The sequence below is a fragment of the Palaemon carinicauda genome, chromosome 32 (genome assembly GCF_036898095.1).
Source record: "Palaemon carinicauda isolate YSFRI2023 chromosome 32, ASM3689809v2, whole genome shotgun sequence".
In the NCBI taxonomy this organism is placed as follows: Eukaryota; Metazoa; Arthropoda; class Malacostraca; order Decapoda; family Palaemonidae; genus Palaemon; species Palaemon carinicauda.
Window position 1 is genome coordinate 37,441,780 of NC_090756.1, and position 19,766 is coordinate 37,461,545.

The window sequence follows — 19,766 nt, forward strand, 5'->3', positions numbered from 1 at the left end:
AAAAAATCAAGCTTGCTGTCTGATTATTTCAGTCATCACGGACAAATGACATTGGATTTATTCAGCAGAATCTTCGTGCTGTGTGTGATCTTTTTGTGAAAATGTCATGCGCTGCACATCGAGTGTTGAACCTCACTTTGAAAAAAAAAAAGAAGAAAAGGCTTTGAAGATAATGCTGACAAAGCTGAGGTGATTAAGAAAGCTTTAACCCGCTATTAGAAACAATTAAACTGAAGCCAGTTACAAACTAGCTTTGTATATTGCTAAGCATGGACAGACTTTTACTGATGCAAATTTTTAAAAGCAGCTTTCCTAGAGTGCTCTGGTTTTTTATTTAATGTCATATCAACCAACAAAGTTATCATCTCATGAATAAAATACATGTCTGTCTCAGACAGAACCGTGGAGAGTCTTATTTCTGAATTGGCTGATAATGTAAATCGGCAGCATTTGGTTGCTTTTAGAAGTACATATGTGTTCAGTTTGCACTTGACGAAAGCATGAATATCAATGGCATTTCCTGCTTGACAGTTTTTGCCAGAGGTACACGAGATGTGTTGTCCTAAACAAACTGAAGGCATTCACTGACCATTTTGAGAACAGAGAAGATATAGGAAAGAATTTTGCTATTACAACATATGGTGCTCTTATTATGGTAGGAAAATTATAGGCTATACAAAATGGCTGATGATAGAATTGGGCAATCCATTCTGAAATTGCACTAAATAGTTCATCAGGAAAATTATTTTCACACATTAAGCACATTCTCAGCCCCCATCGTAGCAGACTTACAACGGATCACTCGGGGGCTGTGGGAAACTCAAAGTGTCCACATATTCACCTGGAATTTCAATTATGGCCTTTAAGAAGCAAGGGCAAGAATCTCATTTATATGTTGAGGTATGAACTTGAAATATAAGATAATTTTGTTACGGCGAATACTAAATGCAACAAAATTATGACATTCATGTTAGGCATGTTCAGGAAAATAAATTATAATTAAAATGTTTACTACATAGAGAACAATTTTAATTTAAATCTTCTTCTAAAGTGCTAAAAATAGCAACTGGCTCGCAAGGTAGGAAAAATAATGGTATTGATTATCAATTGGCACATTGTCTTCAAAAGGATGCTGACTCCTGATATATATATATATATATATATATATATATATATATATATATATATATATATATATATATATATATATATATACAGTATATATATATATATATATATATAGATATATATATATATATATATATATATATATATATAGTATATATATACAGTATATATATATATATATATATATATATATATATATATATTTATATAAATATATATATATATATATATATATATATATATATATATATAGTATATATACAGTATATATATATATATATATATATATATATAAATACTTAAAAATATAACTCTCTCTCTCTCTCTCTCTCTCTCTCTCTCTCTCTCTCTCTCTCTCTCTCTCTCTCTTTATATATATATATATATATATATATATATATATATATATATATATATATATATATATATATATATACATACATATATATAAATATATATAAATATATATACATATATGTATATACATATATATACATATATATATATATATATATATATATACATATATATATATATATATATATATATATATATATATATATATATATATATATATATATATATATAGCCGGAAAATTACTCTTTATCATATAGGTGAGATTATAACCAAACCATGTTCCATATTTTCTAAGCAGAAGGAATAAAAATCCTACACACTGCTGTCGTACATTGTAGACAATGGCTCCTGAGGACTCAGAAGGTATACAATTTAGATCCCCCCAAAACCCCGTAACCTTTGCTCACAATGAAGGTGAGGTTGCAGACACTACAAGAAACTAATATTTAATAAAAAAAAAAAAAAAAAATAATAATAATAATAATAATAATAATAATAATAATAATAATAATAATAATAATAATAATAATAATAATAATAATAATAATAATAATAATGTCTCGGAAGTTGACATTTTCACGCAGGTTTCATTGAAGATTTTAGCTGCCTCAGTGGCGTTGATATTGTAGTTGAGCTTTTCAATTGCTGTAATTTTCGTTTTCTCAACATTACTGCATGGCGCCAGTACAACTACAACTCCAGCAGGCAGATCAACTATGAGCTCAAACATGCAATGGATAATTGGTACGAGAGTAGTACTGTACTTCCAAAGTTAACCTTTCCTACAAGTGATATATGCACAAGCAGTACCAGGAAGAAGAGAAGGCTATGAAGGAGATTATCAAGATAAACTTGGTCATTTATTATCAAACAACGAGGACCAGATTCCTCGTTAAGAAAAATCCGGCCCAGTCCGTGCACTATTTTCTGAAGAAGTCTACTGTCGTCTATTCCTACCAATGCCTTTGAACTTATAGTGGAATGACCACGATAAGATTTTCTAAACATTTTACCTGCCAGGTTCACCAGGGTACTATGATCATCCAACAACACCTGGTGCATAACAAAAGCATCAAACGAGACAATATCACTGGCAATATCACGATCGTTGGTAACACCCCAGCAAAAGACTATGGATCATGTCTTGCAGTAGACTCTTATGTACCCTGTATTTACTTCCAATAAATTTTCGGTAGAATCCCTTACGTACCAATGACCAACATAGCACAACCACTGGCAGCATGCAGTACTATTGAGAAAAGGAGAATTATAGCAATTGATAAGCTCAATTACAAAATAAATGCAATAGAGGCAGTTGTAATCTTTAATGAAATGATAATAATAAACAAAGGTGATAAAATAAGAGGATGAATATCTTCTATTCCAAAGGACAAGTTATTCATTACTCCTCCTTCGAGATAATAAAAATAGCAAAGGATAAGCCTCGGTTCTCAATTAAAGTTAAAATAGGACTTATATAATCTTATCAGCTCACGTTCACAACGGGACACCGATGCTCATTTTATTATTTTTATTATTAATGTCAAAATGAATCTTGCTTAACACTACTAGAGAGAGAGAGAGAGAGAGAGAGAGAGAGAGAGAGAGAGAGAGAGAGAGAGAGAGAGAGAGACTCTACTATATATTATGTTATTTTTCCCTATTGAAATTGAAGAACAAGTGTGTGCGGTGATGAACCCAAAATGAAAAGACTTTATATAAAGAGGCTTATATAAAGGCTTTAGTTTTAATTTAGTTCTTATTTCCATTTCTTTACGGAATAGCAGAAGTAATTTCTTACTCATCAACAGTTATGATTATAATTAAAATGTCAATTGGATTTTTCCCCAGACATTTAGAATTTATTTTAATATATTTTCCTATTGATACTTATCTAAGTTTTACCTGTTATTGCACGATATGAGTTAGTTTCTAATTATATAAGAATTTTCTATCTGAATTAGTATCTATTTATATATTGTGAGGGTCCTTTTTATTTAGTATTTCATGGGCTACTTATTCATTTCTAGTTATTTGTATCTTTAAAACATGCTCTTCATCACATATAACTGCCATCTCGAGATTTCATATTCCTTCATCTTTCTTAGTTTTAGTCAAGAATTGGCGTTACAATGCCTAGGGTCAATCCTCTCTCCTACTCACCACGAACCTTTTCCATATCCAGACATACCTTACACAACCTGGCCATAATCAAATCATGCTTTCATCACAATAGCGCAACCTGTACTTTACCATCTCACGAACTCATAACACATATTTTGATTGCTTAATTCCTCTTATATTTATTAAGATATACTCTACTTCCAGACAGGGACTCGAACCACTTTAAACCGTAAAGAGAGAAATAACGGAGAATAATAAAATAAAGGAATAAAGACAATTATTGTCCATTGACTGACTTTTTTTTCTCATTTAAATCAGCTATGGTTGCTTCCCCAACATAAAAAAAAAAAAATAATGGAATAGGATAATCACTTAATGATGTCATAAACATAAGATATATCATATTGGCCTCATTATTTTCGTAAACACAAGAAGGAAAAGGTGTTCAGAAGAAAGAAAATTTGCCGGAAAAGTATTTTTTTTTTCTGCGATCAACAATATAACAATACCTGTAGCTATTCAAATAAACAACCGACTTATTTTTATGAACAGATCGAAATGAGATTAAATCATTTTTATTTTCAGGAACATTATTATATAGTTTATATATGTTTTTATGTTGAACAGTCTAACATAAGATCCCTTTCATTGTTTATATATAAAGATTTGTTTTAATGTTGTTACCGTTCTAAAATATTTCATTTCAATTGTTACTTACTTCTTCTGTAATTTATTTATTTCCTTATTTCCTACTTTCAAGAAAACAATAAGTTAATTTGCATAACTTTTTGGGATAATTCTCAATTTCTTTAATGAAAATCCTACTTTCACGAAAACAATATAGAAATTGTCTCAACTTTTTAGGACATTCCTTAATTTGTTTAACCAAAATCCTATTTTCAAGAAAACAATGTAATTTAGATTACTATTTTTGGATACGGTTCATCCTCGAATGGCAAAACTAATCAACAACAATACTTGGGAATCGGATGAAATCTTAATGGAGAAATTAATTCGGAGAATTTCGAAAGCCGTCATTTTGTTTCCAAGAGATTAATAGCCAACACAGGGATAAAGAATTTAATAGACAAAAAGTTTATGTCTAAAATTAGGATTCGAGTCTGGGGCTCAAGACTAGACAGAAGAAATATACTCAAAACATGATAAAAGGAAAGGATAGATTGATCATCAAAAATCTTATAAAAAAGACTATCTAAATATACCTATATTCTAGTGCATTGTTAAGGAGATATTGTAAATGCAAAGATCTGTATGCAGAGGAGCCTCTTTCCTTCATCTACATCCCCCTTGATTTAGCAACATTTCACCAATTCAACCTAGATCTCTATTAAAAGATTGAGCAACTACGTTTCTACATATGAACATATAATTGATGCATAGAGAGTAGCAACTACCCGAGCCGTCAAAACTGATGTATTCACTTAGATATGCACACACACGCTCACACACTGATTCAACCCTTCCCACCCCTCCCAATCTACTAGTTTCGGCAATTTTTGGAAGATTTTGGTTTCCGAGTGTACCTCTCGGTGTGCCCGCTCTCAATAGGATATGACTCTTCTCTCTCCCTCACCTGCGGGAAGGGGTTAGATTGAGCAGTCATACGTTTGGCAATGCTGCTGAGCATGATAATATATATATATATATATATATATATATATATATATATATATATATATATATATATATATAAATATATATATATATATATATATATATATATATATATATATATATATATATATATATATATACATATATATATGTATGTGTATATATGTATGTATATGTATATATATATATATATATATATATATATATATACATATGTATATATATGTAGGTGTATATATATACATATATATGTGTATGTATGTGTATATATGTATATATACATATACAGTATATATGTATATGTATATATATATATATATATATATATATATATATATATATATACAAATATATATATATATATATATATATATATATATATATATATATATATATATATATATATATATATATATATATAAATATATATAGGCTATATATAGAAATATATATATATATATATATATATATATACAAATATATATATATATATATATATATATAAATATATATAGGCTATATATAGAAATATATATATATATATATATATATATATATATATATATATATATATATATATATATATATATATATATTTATATAAAAAGAGAGAGAGAGAGAGAGAGAGAGAGAGAGAGAGAGAGAGAGAGAGAGAGAGACGTAGCTCTTTATTACATAGGGTAGAGGAACATTAATGGACCAAAACATCACCTTGAGGTACACCAGATATTATATTCCTAGAGTCACTATGATGCCATCAATATCTACTCTTTAAAATCTATTACTTAAAAAATTTACAATTGATGCCTTCTCTAGTTAACAAAGTTTAGAATTATACATACAATTATATGCACTTCTTTGTATATCATACTCCACATTCAAAACATTAAGCAGGATTACATGAGTCTCACATTATGATTTAACTGTTGTTGATAATACTTATTTTACTTTGACTTTTATCTGTTTTTTCTTCGTATCGTTATCTTTTATCATTTCTTTTTCTACTCAATTTCTCTAATTACCGTTGAAAGCAATATATCTGCCCGGTGATCGACTGACTGGGGTTCAAGTTAAGCTCAAGCTCGTTACTTTCTTTAGCGTCCGCAACCTCACCATCCTTGTGAGCTAAGGATGGCGTGTTTAGGGGAAATTATAGTTCTACCTGCTGAGTCATCAGCAGCCATTGTCTGACCCTCCCTGGTCGTAGCTTGGGCGGAGAAGGGCCGACGACACTGATCATATGTATATTTAGTCAGTCTCCAGTGCATTGTCCTGCTTGCAAGGGCAATGACAAAGTCCCTTGCCTCTGCCATACATGAACAACCTTTAAACCTTTAAACAATTAGATAAAGTGGTATTTTGAGCAAACAATTCATAAGCATTAAGTATATATATATATATATATATATATATATATATATATATATATATATATTATACATATATATATATATATATATATATATTAGATATATATATATATATATATATATAGAGAGAGAGAGAGAGAGAGAGAGAGAGAGAGAGAGAGAGAGAGAGAGAGAGAGAGACTAGCTTCCTAAATCTTGAACATTAACTTCAAACGACCTCATTAACAACCTTAATTAGGTTTCCTCAGTGAAGTAATCGCTGCAAAGATAATAATTACGTTTTCCATAACAGTATATCAATGTCGGTAGATTTTCCCATTACGCAGAAATAATGATTTTCGGATATTGAAGAATAAATTATTCCATGACTCAACACAATATTTGAAGAATGTCTAGATTATAGCTCTCTTTCGTACATATTACAATGTATAATATATATGTAGGCCTATGTAGCCTATGTAGGCTATATTTAACTACAGCTTAACAACCGATACATGAATTTCTAGTCCACTGCAGGATAAAGGCCTCAGACGTGTCCTTAGTCATGTGTGAGGTTTGGTCAGTTTTCATTACCACACTGGCCACTGCGAATTGGTGATGTTGGGAGACTTTTTTTCTGATAGTTCTCAGCAAACAGACTTAGTATGATTGGCTTAGTGTACTGTAGCTTAGTACAGCTTCGCTTAGGGCAATACAACAAACCCTTTCGCTAAATTCATGTATTCCCACTCAGACAGGGACTTATATACTGATCAAAAACATATGATCAGTGAATGAGAACCATCTCCACCTAACTAGGACCAGGGAAGACCAGGCAATGGCTGTTAATGACTCAGATGATAGACCTATAGTCCCTCTCAAACCTTCTATACTTAGCTTGAACGATGGAGAGGTTGCAGACACTTCAAGAATCTATTGAGGTTGAGCGGGACTTGAACCCTAGGCAGAGACGTTTCCAATAAGTCACCACAACCTTTTTGTATATAGTCAAAGGGAATTCCACCCTATAGATTAACTTTGTCTATCATGTTAAGTAGTAACAATAATGGTGAAAAACAATGATTATCCAAATAATGTAAGCATTATTTCTATAATAAATTGGCTTATCTTACTGAACCTGGATATATTATATGAATCCATTTCAAAAGAATGATTATCCTTTAGAGAATCGACTTAATCCCAGGTTGTATATCACACAGATGACAAATCTCAAAATCTATTTCCTAAACCCAAAGTCATAAATTTATTGCAAGTTAATTCTATGATTCAGGATGACACAAATCTTTTTTTTTTTAGTTTATAAATGAAAAGTCTATTTGAATGTTGTTACTTTCCATACAGTGTTTTTTTTAAATGTTCATTACTCCTCCTTTAGTTCATTTCCTTACGTCCTTTCCTCACTAGGCTTTATTTTTCCTGGGCTTATAGCATCTTGCTATTCGAACTAGGGTTGTAGCTTAGCTGCTAATAATAATAATAATAATAATAATAATAATGATAATAATAATAATAATAATAATAATAATAATAATAATGATAATAATAATAATAATAATAATAATAATAATGATGATGATGATGAAATAATAATAATAATAATAATAATAATAATAATAATAATAATAATAATAATATGCTGATTATTCTAGTAAGTCTCCCTTTATATCTCTTTATTTCCGGACAGAGGAGAATCGGAAGGTCTATTTTAAAATTATTTGCAAACTGCCAATATAGAATTTGAAAGTCAAGGATGGATAATATATATGACCTCTCTCTCTCTCTCTCTCTCTCTCTCTCTCTCTCTCTCTCTCTCTCTCTCTCTCTCTCTCTCTCTCTCTCTCTCTCAATTTTTGTACAAGGGAATACTTAGTGAGTGTTTGTTTTCATGTTTGCTCGACTATACAATTAGTTCCATTTAAAAAGTCAGGGTACGAGTGTTTATACATAAATAAGAGAGATAGAGAGAGAGAGAGAGAGAGAGAGAGAGAGAGAGAGAGAGAGAGAGAGAGAGAGAGAGAGAGAGAGAATAAGTTTAGATCTGTTGGTGAACACAACGAAAAAGCCACCGGTTCCTGAAAAAGATTCCCTAGTGACATAAATAGCTGCTTGAAAGTTGTTCCTTCCTCCTCCTCCTCCTCCACCTCCTCCTCCTCCTCCTCCTCCTCTTCCCAAGGCCCCACAGATCCCAGGAATAGGAATGGAAAGATTGGGAATCTGGGAACCTCCTTGACGCAAATTTTTGGAATTTGCTTTAAGAATTTAGGTATAAGAAATCACTCATCTTGTTATTAGAGATACAGTGTGTTTATTATTGTATGTGTATATATTTACATCTGTTCATCTGTTTTCTTAGTTCTTCATATCGGTGTGTTTATCTATTGGGTATAAGCACCAATCTAAACATCATAGTCTATATAAAATACATTACAATACAAGAAATAAATTCCTGTATCTCCAATACAAGAAAAAAAAAGTTGGGTTGCCAAATACTAATTTTCTATCTCATTATCCGAACTGACTTAGTTTTTATTCAATATTTAGCCAGAAGGGAAATAAGAAAAACATAAAAACTCGGTTTTTTCCGAAACGTTAATTATAGATGTTTGTTATATTCTTATTTTCAACAGATGAGGTTTTTTTCTGATATTTATTGTTGCTGTTTTTGTCGTTGTTGTTATCAGCATCATTTTTATGATTATTATTATTATTATTATTATTATTATTATTATTATTTCTAGTTGGGAAAGTGGAAGCTACCCATGGTAAGCACACCCGCCTCTTGGAGTAAACCCTCATTTGAGGGTTCTGTAAAAGGAGGCACGGGTTCCTATTGGTTCAAATTCTCCTTTGTGAACACCCCACCCCACAACCCATCCTCCAAAACAAAATACTGATATCCTTGGCACATAATTTATTTCCATATGATTTCCATGAGTAGAGAATCTGTTATTAAAACTAAAACTGTTTGTCTTAATGTAACAGGTGACACACTAACCTTTCACTAGAAATATTAAGATATTGTGAATAAATAAATAGGTAATAGATAAGAAGAAATTAAGAAATAAAATTGTGGCAATGTTTTTAAATTATTTTCTTAAAGTAGGGTTGATTAGACTTCAAATATTTTCGGATCAAAATCTCCAAAAGACAGAATTAATTGATGCTTTTAATGCAGTTGTTTACGTGACAATAACAATAAATGCAGCGGGAATTAAAGATATATTTTATACAACAATTATTGGCATATTATTATTATAATAATATTCCTAAATAACAAATGCGGACAACATTGTGTTGTCTTAATAAAAACTAACCATTATATTTCTCGAGTTTAGTTTTTTTTTTTTTTTTTTTACTTTTCTTTACGGTCAAATTTTAATTTCTTTCAGTTCATCAACTTTCTTAACTTTTTTTCTCTTGGTTGAGTAATTTTTCTTATTGAATTGCAACTTGAACACAATTAATGGAAAACTGATACGATTCATCGTTGTGGTGCAAGTCTACGCTTATATATATATATATATATATATATATATATATATATATATATATATATATATACATATACTGTATATAAATACACACACATTATATATATATATATATATTATATATATATACACGTAAAATTGTGAAAAGCAAACAAAAAAAATGCCAATATGAACGTAGATATTGTTGTTTAGGAAGAGAAAAGCAGGGGCCTTTGTATATCAGCAGCCAGTTCTTTACACAAGTACACCAACTGACTTAAACTTCCCTACCTAACCTATCCTACAAGTGGTGTCCTTCCCCACTTACCTAATGGAGGGTTAAGGACCCCTGGAACCCGCTCCCCCTTACACTGCCGTATTCTTAGTCGACTGTAACATGGATGCAGGTGGCCGATCTCATACATACAAGCCGAAAAGCATATATGACAATACAGTTGCAGTAGAATTGCAAATAAAACCTCAATTACAAAAGTTATGAATCATGCAGAAGATAACCTGGAAGAAAAAAAGTAAAGAAAGAGAAATGTGTACCTACGTTCAGCCGATAGTGTAGCACATTGGGTGATAGAAAACATAATCCAATCTAGGTCCAACTTCTTTACAATCCTCATCCTCAGTGTCACTGTATCCTGTAACATCAGGATCTTCATCACTCTTATCGAAAGAATAATAAAAAAGTTCAAACACTGATCAAACTTTGTTTACCAACTTGATACTCCTGCACTTTTATGATGACAGAATGTGGCTTAAAACTATACAGATCCACCAGAGGGGTATCAACACACTCAATGGAATGATTAATTGACGCCATATCAACTGAATTAAAGGCAGAAGACTAAATAAAGGCGGTGCAAGACACGAAAGTCTGACTTCAAAACAATAGTAAAAGGCCGACAATAACCAGCAATGTTAGCAACTACTAATTCCTATCATCAACTATGGATAGATTGTTTATTACTTTCTCAGTATTCTAGCTATTTCTAGTTCAACTAGTACTTTAATAAGTATATCTAAATATGAAAAATAATGATAAATTCCAATAAAATATTAAAATCCTAATATAATAGTGATAACAATGATTAATGACCGCTATTGGCTACTCTTTCAGTGGTTTGTTTACCTCAACACTTAGCCAACCTTCCCAATTCATAAACATAAAAAAATAACAAGGCCTATTTATCTATGTTAATAATTTAAATTTTGAATATCTTTAACCTGTTGAAATATAATTAAATTTAACCAAAATACTAGTGAATCGACGAAAATGATTAATAAGTAGTAATAATGAACGAAATCAATGTTAATACCCGCACGAACATGTCAGCATGGAAAAGTCAGCTTTGGATTCTGGGTATTTTAAGGCTTAAAGGTTTCTCATGAATGGCAGAGGCAAGGAATATTGATAATGCCCCAGCAAGACAATCCCCAGGAGACTGACCATATATATATATATATATATATATATATATATATATATATATATATATATATATATATATATATATTATATCTTATATATATACAAATATATATTCATATGTATATATATATATATATGTATATATATACATATATATATATATATATATATATATATATATATATATATATATATATATATATATATATATATATGCATATATATATGTATATATATACATATATATATATATATATTTATGTATATATATATATATATATATATATATATATATACATATATATGTATGTATATATATATATATATATATATATATATATATATACACAAATAATAAGGGAATAACACTAAGTTACAGAAAAAGAGCAACATGGATATTAGAGCAAACTGAAGTAGAGGATATTGTAATATGCAAGAAAAATAAAGGGACATGGACAGGACATTTAATGAGAATGGGAGACAATAGATGGACATTAACTATAACTGAATGGGTCCCTAGAGATTGCTGAAGAAGCAAGGAAAGGAAGAAAAGACGATGAATTTACGAACTAAGAAAGTTTGCGGGCGTGGAATGGCACAGAAAGACTATAAACAAACTCAAGTGGAAGGACATGTCTGAGGCCTTCGTTCTGCAGTGGACTAGAAATGGTTGATTATATAACAACTTTATGTCTTATAGATGAATATCTGTTGAATGTGAAGGACATATGAAAAGCAAAGTTAGTTCATGGAGGAAAAAATTACGTTATAGTTTAATCTTCTACCAATACATTATTCTATCTTATTCCTCTTACTCTGTTTTGAATTATTAATAGTTTAAGTATGAAAGATCTATTTTAATGTTGTTACTGCTCTTGAAATATTTAATATTAATTGTTCATTACTTCTCTTGTTTATTTATATTTCCTTTCTTCACAGGGCAGTTTTTCCCTGTTGGAGCATTTGGGTTTATAGCATCCCGTTTTTCTGACTAGGGCTGTAGCTCAGTCAATAATAATAATAATAATAATAATATTAATAATAATAATAACTAGCGGAATCCGTGTAAATTACACGAAATGATATTTTCAATACTAATTATCTTGATCCTAACCTATAAATGTTTGAATAAAATGTCCTGAGATTAATTTTATATTATAGGTTATGAAAATTAATAGAACTCAAATTTTTGTTCAATATTTAAATAAAACAGTCAGGTCCTAAAGACCAAATTGTAATAACTATAAAAGATGTGCTTTGGTTAAGTAATCAAAGTCTAATGTGAATTTGTAAGAGTATACCATGAAATTATTTCGGTTTTCTTTAAAGAGTGAATTTTTAAGAGTATAACATGAAATTATTTCCGTTTTTTTTAAAGCGTGACGCACAAAATAAATAACACACACGCTATCGTAATAATATATAGATAATAATAATAATAATAATAATAATAATAATAATAATAATAATAATAATAATAATAATAATAATAAGAAGAAGAAGAAGAAGAAGAAGAAGAAGACTATATAAGATAATGTCTCTCTCTCTCTCTCTCTCTCTCTCTCTCTCTCTCTCTCTCTCTCTCTCTCTCTCTCTCTCTCAGCCTAACAAAGCCAATAATGGAAGATTCTAGTACCGTTTTGTAAATAAATTACAGTAATGGAGAGACAAAGGAATTTTGATAAAATAGAATAAAATAAGATAAGATAAAATAAAAACATAGAAGAATTCCTCTTCAATGTTGTTGGTTCTTTTCCAGACATCATTAACGTTCCAGAACTTTTTCCAGGAGCTCTGTTCTTCCACAAGGCCAGATGATCCAATCAAAATTAGGTCCAGAATCCTTACAATGAATATCTGCAGTTACAATGACCTCATAATAAGATCTCAAAGAAGATCCGACAAAGATGTTTTGATTAGTTGCCCAGAAGAGGTAGTTCCCCTGATACCCGCTTTGATGTTGCTTTGAAAGAATGCTATCTTTAATTCTCTCATTATAAATATCCTGGTATTTCTTTGCAATTTTCCTTTTGGGTTTATTAGATCAAAAGAAAAACTTATATTGTATTGTAAACGCTTATTACGGCTCTAGTAGATATGAAAAATAGTATTGCGTCTTTATGAAGTCTATTTATAACAGACCAAAAACATAATTCACTTTCCTGCGTCATTGATGGTAAAGACAAAAAATATAATTCTTTTTTGAAATAGAGAAGTTCGTAGAATAAATTCTATTAGATAGATAAAGGACCAAGACTATCTCAAACAATAAGAAATAATATCCTTTCATAAAGTTATTAAGAAAATATAGAAAATCATTTCGAGAAGAATCCAGGTAAGGTATTATCAGAATCACAGATTTTTATTTATCATAGATAATCAATCAAAACTTTTATTTTCTTAAGGAATTAACAAGCAAGAGAAAAACCTCAAGAAACTCAGAATAATTAAGAAACTTTTTTTTGAGATTTTAGCTCAAGAGTCACTGACTTGATGATACCTTTGAGAAATTTAAAGGTAGATTGATGTCAGTGTGAATCTCACAGCTACTAATGATGATGATATTCCTGCATGACGTAAAAGTTAGGAAAACGGGAACTAGTAAATGCGATATATTACGAAAAGCTACGAAATGTTACGAAAAGTTATATGTTATGAAATGATTCATTGTGGGTGAATATGTAAGGAAATGAATTGTAAACATATCTGTAAACAAGGGATAAAATAAATAATCATCGACAAAGGAACTGTAATTATATCTGCAAACAAGGGATAAAGTATATGATTATTGAGAAAAAAACTGTAAACATATTTGTAAACGAGGGATAAAGCAGATGATTGTCGATATATTATTATTATTTTTATTATTATTATTATTATTATTATTATTATTATTATTATTATTATTACTAGCTAAGTTACAACCCTAGCTGGATAAGCAAGATGGAATATGCCCAATGGCCACAACAAGTAAAAATAGCTAGTGGGGAAAAGAAACAGGAAATAAATAAACTTTATGAAAAGTAATAAATAATTTAAATAAAATACTGTAGGAAAAATAACAACTTCATAACAGATATTTCATATATAAACTATAAAAAGAGACTTATGTCATCCTTTTCAACATAAAACCATTTGCTGCAAGGTTGATCTTTTAAAGTTCTACTGATTCAATTACCCGATTAGGAAGATCATTCCACAACTTGGTTATAGCTGGAATAAAATTTCTAGAATACTGTGTAGTATTGAGCCTTATGGTGGAGAAGGCCTGACTGTTAGAATTATCTGTATGCCTAGTATTACGAAAAGGGTGGTAGTGTCCTGGAAGATCTGAATGTAAAGGATGGTCAGCATTATGAAAAATCTTATGCAACATGCTTAACGAACTAATAAAACAACGGTGAAAGAGATTAATATCTAAATCAGGAATAAGACATTTAATAGACCGTAAGTTTCTGTCCAACAAATTAAGAGGAGAATCAGCAGTTGGAGACCAGAGAGAAGAACAATATTTGAAACAAGGTAAAATGAAGGAAATTACTTCTTTAGAATAGATTAATAACCGAAAATATTAAAAGACTCTCTCAAAAAGCCATTTTGTTGTCCATTTGAAAAAGACACAGATCTAATGTGTTCCTCAAAAAAGAATTTATTATCAAGAATTACAACTGAAATTTTAAAAGATTTATACAGAGTTAAGGAAACATTATCAATGCTGATATCCGGAAGTTGAGGAGCAACTGTCATCGACCTACTGACAATCATACTTCGAATTTTGTTTGGAATGAACTTCCTGCCCCATAATTTGCACCATGCACAAATTTTAGCTAGATCTCTATTAAGGGATTCAGCAACCCCAAGTCTACATTCAGGAGATGGATATACTGCAAAGAGTAGTATCATCTGCATATGCAACGAGCTCGTTTTCTAGGCGAAACCACGTGTCATTTGTATATAAATTGAAAAGTAATGGGCCAAGAATACTACACTGAGGAAAACCACATATCACATTCCTATATTCACTGTGGTGCCCATAAACAACAACTCTTTGTGACCTATTACTTCGATATTCAATTATGATGCCAAGAAAAGACCCACCCACCTCCAACTGTTCAAGTTTGAGAACAAGAGCCTCGATGATTAATACAGTCAAAGGCAGCACTAAAATCAAGGCCAATCATACGAACTTCCTGACCAAAATTAAGGTATTTCTGTACAGCATTGGAGATTATAAGAAGGGCATCATATGCTCCAAGGCCAGATTATTACCTTCAGCAAACCTATTTAGACGTATTGCCAAAAGACGTTCAAAAACTTTAGAAAATATAGAAGTTATGGAAATTGACCAGTAATCAGCTGGACTTGAGCTACCACAAACACATTTACATAATGGAGTTTAATTATCAATTCTAAGACATGTACGAGAAGCTCCTCTTCTTGCTAGCTTTATCTGTAAAGAATGGATAACAAAGATAAGAGCTGATAAGAATTTATATTTGAGCGGAATATCTCAATTATGAATAGGAAGGCATTGTTTGATGTTTAGAATCCGTTAAATTCTTTTTCAGAAAAATATTACAATCTGTAGTACACAATTCTATCGCAGATGTAACCCCTTGCACCGTGCACGTTATGTTTTGTTGAAATGTGAGCTTTTATTACGGTTTTACAAAGACTTATAAAAGTGCAAAGTCAAAATACGAAATGTTCCAACAATATTGGCATGTTATTTTTGTGTTTTGACATCAGTGAAATCCCTTAGAATATTCTTACCTTCTTAGAAATGTTTTCAACTTTGACGAGCCTCTGGAGAGAGAGAGAGAGAGAGAGAGAAGCTTGATGAAGCATATCTATTCAACATGACATTCCTCGGTTAGTTTTCCTGATGTAAGAGAGTTTATAAAACAAGGTACGATATTCGCAGAGTTCACTGGCAAATTCAATATTCTCTCACAATCAGAATGTCTAAATATTCTCGCGAGAAAAGAGAAACTTTCAATAGAAATGAAAGGAAGAGAAAGAAACGAGACTTTTTAAGTTAATCAGTATCTGTCCGTCTCATTTAGACTCTCTCTCTCTCTCTCTCTCTCTCTCTCTCTCTCTCTCTCTCTCTCTCTCTCTCTCTCTCTCTCTCTCTCTCGTGGGGTATTTTCTTAACATGCAGATGTAGTGAGCAGTAACACAGTAAACGATTTCAAGAATAAGTTAGACAAGATCATAGAAGCTCTCTAAACGTTTAAACTAATTTGCTCTACCCAAGAGGAATTGGAGTCCCCGCGGATGGACTAAAAAGTCATTGAGATATCTAAAATACTTGTAACTTCTTACAAGTCCTTGGAACTCTCCTTATTATAATAAACCCTATTTGAATGCTAACAGAATTATGATTATAAATTACTCTAATGGAAAAAGTATTCATCTCTCTCTCTCTCTCTCTCTCTCTCTCTCTTCTCCTCTCTCTCTCTCTCTCTCTCTCTCTCTCTCACTAACTTTTACACCGTCTCCTCTTCGTAAGTCATCCACACTTCGCCTAACCCTCTGTGAAATATTATAAGTTTTTTTGCTTCAGTCTCTCACAGCTAACAAATCGGATCATTGTGTCATCGTGCATAGAGGTGTTCACATCCACATTTACGATTAAAGTTTACTGATCTTAAATAATCGCAAAAGAATTTCACCCAGAATCTCTGTGGTGACTATAGTGAAGTATTACCTTTCTTTGAATAAGGAATTGTCATAGCAAAATCTATAACCCACGTGCAAAAAAAAAAAAAAAAAAAAAAAAAGAAAAAAAAAAAACTTGTTATTCCGAAAATAGGTCATTTTATTTAAAAAACAATTGGCAATGATTTCTCTATACATAAATTACTCGATTAAAATACTTTTTACACATATGATTCACCTTAAATGTAGCATTTTCCCCTTTCCCTTTAAATATAAATCTATTGTACATTTTCTTTTCGTATTATTTCTTACCTTCAATAGAAAGAAAGAAAAAATATAAAATAAAGGTAAAGGTGTTTGGTTTCAGTTCCAGTTTCGTAAAAATAGATGCACTATGGTGCCCAACCACACTAGTATCCGCCCCAGTAAAAAGCTTAAACTTACTGGTCTGAGCTGGGATCGATCTGATGCCATGCGAATGTTAAGCAAAAACATGATTACTGTACTATTCTGGTTTTTTTTTTTTTTGTTCCATAAAAATGTCCTGCTTTACATAATTTTCACACTGTAAATATACAATATATCTCATTTTCCATTTAAGAGAAGCAATTAAAAAATCCTCTCTAGCAATCAAGAGGTCAATTAACCCTCCGTTCGAATTTCCATCTAATAAAGGAAACATTTCCGATGTACAATTCTGTGTAATTTGTTGTGATCAGAAGCAAATTGTTTTAAAGATCAAATGGGAAAAACATCAGCCTCAAATCAGGGTTAATTTGTTCGACTGATCTAAAGCTCAAAACTGTCTTATCCTCAGTCTTTTATAAGATAAACATCTTAATATTACTTTTATGGTTATTATCATTTTTTTATTCATATCAAGTAGTAGTAGTAGTAGTAGTAGTAGTAGTAGTAGTAGTAGTAGTAGTAGTAGTAGTAGTAGTAGTTTTAGTTAGAGAAGCAGAAATCTACAAATCTACTGATCCTTACTAAGAAGAGCTGCAGGTTACTGGTCTGTGATTGATCCACAAGAGATGGTATCAACCAATGAGAGCCCGTATTTAAGAGTGCTAAGGTGGATACAAAAACATGCTTATATATATATGTATATATATATATATATATATATATATATATATATATATATATATATATATATATATATATATATATATATATATATAGAAGAGAGAGAGAGAGAGAGAGAGAGAGAGAGAGAGAGAGAGAGAGAGAGAGAGAGAGAGAGAGAGAATCAAATAAAGAAAAAATAAAGATTGAAAGATAAATAATAAATGATAAAAATCACGAATAACCAACATAGCAACAAAGTGATGAATAATCGTAGTAGAAAGAATCCTTAAAAAGGAGGGATGCCATGAACTTTCAGCTTCCACTTCTCCGTTGTACCAAAATTCCTAATATTGTTTCAAAGACAATAAATAATAACTAAGATCGGAAAGTTTGTTGACCATTATTCACTAGTTTTCGTTGGATGCGTTGCCAAGAGATAACGTTAATCAAACTTGGGTTTCTCGTCTGAGTTCATTAATGATTTTTCTAAAGGTTTCTGAATACGAAGAAGGTGTTAATCTAGATTTGAGGTGTGTTTGCTTTCCTCCGAAGCATTTTAACCAGCAAAGAGATGTAATTTAGATAGAAACCTCTTGAGATTATGGTGATAGATGTTTGTAGGCATTGAATTGTTGAGGGATTTCGAAGAGAATAGATAGTTTTATGGAAACCATAAACTTAAAAAAAGAAAACCCTGTTTCTATAACAAACAACAACAAATACAAGTGTCTAGTTCATTACAGGGCAAAGGCCTCATCCATGGCTTTGGTCAAAACTGGTGTTTGGCCAGTTTCGCCAACACGCTGGCCAAACGTAGATTGGTGATTGTGGCATATCTCAGTCTGATATTTTACGGCAAACCAACCTAGTACGAGTATCCCTGACTAGTACAGCTTTACTGGTCATGGCGATAAACGAACCTTTTCACCACGTTAAGGCCTCCCCACTCACAAAGGTGTTTATATAAAGATCATAATACATTTATTAAAAATGTGTGATTTTCGCTTATGACCGCCATTCGGAAATAACACTTTTCTCTTTCTGAGTAAAAGTGGAGAACAGATATTTTCATATTTTGTGAAGCTCCAAAACTTTTCAATTTCATGAAATACTATTTTCTCTTCTCTCATGTCAGGCTTCATAGGACATTTAGATTCATCCTCTTACAGGGTTGACTTAAAAGTTATCTTTTCTTTATTTAAATTCAAGAATTACTGAAGATGCTGAAATAAGAAAACAATTCTTATGAGGATTTATCTTTTAGTCTCCGAATATATTATATGTATATATGTATGTATATACAGGTATATATATATATATATATATATATATATATATATATATATATATATGTATATATATATATATATATATATATATATATATATGTGTGTGTGTGTGTGTGTGTGTGTGTGTGTGTTTGTGCGTAGATAGATAGATAGATGGATATATATGTTCTATTTTTATACAAACCCATTTACATCCATATAATATGTCAACTTTGT